Source organism: Cryptomeria japonica, chromosome 9, assembly GCF_030272615.1.
Source record: "Cryptomeria japonica chromosome 9, Sugi_1.0, whole genome shotgun sequence".
Lineage (NCBI taxonomy): Eukaryota > Viridiplantae > Streptophyta > Pinopsida > Cupressales > Cupressaceae > Cryptomeria > Cryptomeria japonica.
Genome location: NC_081413.1, coordinates 679,541,330 through 679,545,558, shown reverse-complemented (window position 1 = coordinate 679,545,558; position 4,229 = coordinate 679,541,330).

The window sequence follows — 4,229 nt, the reverse complement described above, 5'->3', positions numbered from 1 at the left end:
TAAGATTAAACCCTAAGAAATGTGTCTTTGGAGTAACCTCCGGGAAGCTCCTAGGATTCATTGTATCAAAAAGAGGAATCGAAGCCGATCCAGCAAAAGTCAAGGCCATCCTTGAGATGCAACCACCATGAAACATCAGCCAGCTTTGATCTTTACAAGGGAGACTCCAGTCCATACGAAGATTCATAGCACAACTTGCAAATAAATGTAATCCCTTTCAGCACTTGCTACATAAAAACATCAAATTCAAATGGGATGATAACTGTCAACAGGCTTTCCAGATACTCAAAGATTATCTTCTGAATCCGCCAGTTTTGATGCCACCAGTTCTACATCAGCCTCTACTACTATACATATCAGCTACTTCAACAGCACTGGGGGCACTCTTAGCACAACAAGTTGCTGAGGGCAAAGAAAAGGCAGTGTACTATATCAGTCACACATTGGTAGGATATGAGCTAAACTACACACCAATTGAGCGTGCATGTCTCGCTGTGGTCTTTGCTTCGCAGAAATTATGACATTACATGCTAACTCATAAGACTAAGTTGGTTGCAAAGATCGATCCATTGAAATACCTTCTCAATAAAGCAATGCTTACTGGGTGACTAGCCAAATGGGTAATGATCCTGACTGAATTCGACATCGAGTATGTGGACAGAAAAGCAATAAAAGGACAAGCCATCGCAGATCAGTTAGCAGATGCCCCCATGATAGATGATGTTCCTCTAATTTTAGAATTTCCAAATGAATCCATTTTAACAGTGTCACATGCAAAACCATGACAATTATACTTTGACAGCTTATACACATAGCATGGGGCAGGAGCTGGCATCCTCTTTATAACTCCTCAAGGGGATTCTATACCAAAATAATATTGATTATCATTTCCTTGCACTAATAACATAGCAGAATATGAGGCATTAACAACTGGATTACGGATTGCAGTTTAGTGGAAGATCCAGGAACTTTGTGTTTTTGGGGACTCTCAACTTGTAATTCGTCAAGCAATTGATGATTACCAAACAAAGGATGAAAAATTAATGCCTTACAAAAGAATGGTGGATGACCTAAAACAACATTTCATGAAGATAGACTTTGAGCAGATACCAAGAGAGAAGAATCGAGCCGCAGATGCCATGGCTACAATTGCTTCACTGATCAATCTACCTCCAAATGAGACCCGCTATGAGTTCTTGGTGGATAACCTTTTGGTTCCCTCATATGAAATCACTCCTACTGAGATGTTATGTGTTGTTGGTCCTGATTCATAGTTATATGGTTCCATTTTCACATACCTTCGTGACAATACCCTACCTCCTGATCTATCCAATAACCAACACCGCACTTTCATTTGCCAATCTTCCCGATACGTCATTTTAGTCGATCTCCTATACCGTCGAGGTCTAGATGGCACTCTTCTTAGATGTTTAGAAAGCGACGAAGCTCAGATTGCATTATGTGAAGTACATGAAGGGATATGTGGTCCACATTCTAGTGGTCCTACCTTAGCTAAGAAACTCATCAGGACTGGATATTACTGGCCCAATATGGAAAAAGACTCTTATTAGTTTGTCAGGAAATGTAAGCAATGTCAACTTCATGGAGACCTCATCCATGTGCCAGTGCAATAGCTTCAACCAATTGCGACTCCTTGGCCCTTTTGTCAGTGGGGACTCGATCTCATAGGCAAGATTCACCCTCCTTCTTCCAATGTTCATAAATTCATTATCACTACCACAGAGTATTTCACAAAATGGATGGAAGTTGTGCCTCTCACGCAAGTCACTAGAAAATAAATTGCTACCTTCATTCTCAACTATATCATTTGTCGATACGGTATTCCTATTTCCATTATCACCGATAATGGGCGTCCCTTCAAAAATCAAGATGTTCGTGAACTCTGTGATCGCTTCCATATTTCCCATCGTTTCTCCACACCTTATTACCCCCAAGGTAACGGTCAAGCTGAGGCATCTAATAAAACAATCCTTAAAATCTTAAAAAAGACAGTCAACGACGCTGGCCATAATTGGCATATCCAACTTAATCCTGCACTTTGGGGCCTACCGCACAAGTGTCCGCACACCTATAGGAGCTACACCCTATTCACTTGTCTACGGTGTTGAAGCCATCTTTCCTATTGAGGTTGAGCTACCCTCTTTATGAGTCTCTTTGCAAAACATTATCAGTGATGAAGACTATAGGGTCTCTCACTTACAAGAACTTGAACTATTAGATGAACGAAGACAAACTGCTTTTAATCATTTCAAGGCTTATCAACAACGAATGAGTCACAGCTACAATCACAAAGTTAAGCCTCATACATTTGAGGTAGGTGATTTGGTTCTCAAAGAAAATCCCAAAAATTCCTTACATCATCACAACAGCATATGGATCTGGGGCATATCAGCTCTCAACTACAGAAGGTGAACCTTTGGAGGATCCTATCAACAACATGCACCTTCATAAGTTTTACAGACAGCTCTTCAGAGTATCCTAATTGAAAAATACAAAAAAAAAATTCAAAAATAAATCATAAAAACATAAAAATCGTTACTTGGTGAAAACCTGGCAAATAGGTGCTTTGTGACAACAAAAAAATCAAAACAGTAAAGAGAAATAATTTTGTCCAATGGTGAAAACCACTTTGATGGTGCCTTGGGCAAGTACCATGGTGAAAACTGGGTCACCGGTGCCATGCGTAGAGACATTGCTCCTCCCTCCTTCAGGATTCACTTTCATCCTTTCACTTTGCACACACTCACATCCTAGCCATTCATAATAAACTTACCCATTCCCATCATGGCTTGTTATTGATCTACCCAAGATTGGTTCACCATTCATAATAAATCTCCCTTTTCACCCCTTTCCATTCATAATAAATCAGCTCCTATCTGTGGCTAAGGCAAATCCTATGTCTAGTGATGGGTGTGGAACTGAGAACATCACATGTTTCGAGGAGTACAGTTTCTTCCACTTTTTTTCAGTTTATTCGCGCACAATCTGCAATAAAACAGCACTTGCATCACTGATCCGCAATAAAGTTTCATCTTCTCCGCAATAACGTATCGATTTCCTGGATTCAGTCAGTTTTAGATGATACACAATAGCAACAATGTGCTTCAACAAATCAAATCTTTCAACAGACTTAGACAACATTATGGTTCAGTGCTATCTATCCTTTTTGTGAAATTTAACATTGTGACCACAATCAAATAACTTATACAAGTGACAAGGGACACTAAACTTGAGGACTATAGTGAATGTTGGTGTCGAGTCTTGGTTTTCTTTTGATTTTTATCTTTTTGGTGACATGTCTTTTAGCTTTTCCGAGATGTCTTTGACTAGAAAGGCGAGGATGGGGTATCGTCACCTATTTTCTTTGTTGTCTGTGGATTGTCTCTTAGTAATGGTATGACTTGTCCAAGGATATGAGGACACTGTGAGTCTAGTGTGAACCGGGGAATTCCTTGTTTGTGACTGTCTTATCTCCATGCAAACAGGTACAATGACTTTCTAGGTTAAACATATGCCTCGATTGTCATAACCTACTTGCCATAATAAAGCTCAATGATGATAACGCACAAGAAGCTCTTTCACTTTCATATCTTCTATCTTTCATCCCCCTTTCTTGATTGACTTCCATCATCCTTCTCAAGTCCGTGTAACCTACTATCACATGACTGAGTATAATAACACACCAAAAACATTTGTATCTCATGTAGTTTCACCTGCATTACCACATATTAAGCATTTCATACATACATATAGATATCACAATTGCATCACATCCTGCACACAACACATATTAGCACATTTTACATTCTCATCATGTAAATAATCATTTACATTCATATTCATTTGCATTTCATACATTCACATTCACATTTGCATAATATATAAAATATAAAAGAACAAAAATATTGCATTTCATCATGTACATATTTGCATCCATATCATAACCATCACATAAAACATACATCATTAAACATCTCATCACATAGGTACACATGCATATAGCTGCCACAAAGATGAATCATCTCATATATATATAAAGTGTCATGATACAATTATGTCAAAATCATATGGCTACAATCACCCGCAGGTGTCTACATCATCATACAAAAATGGTACAATACTGATACATAGGGATCCCTCTACGGCTATGATGAACTCCCTCCCTCGGAGCCACCTGGCCTCAACAGAATTTGAGCCCTAGAAGGACC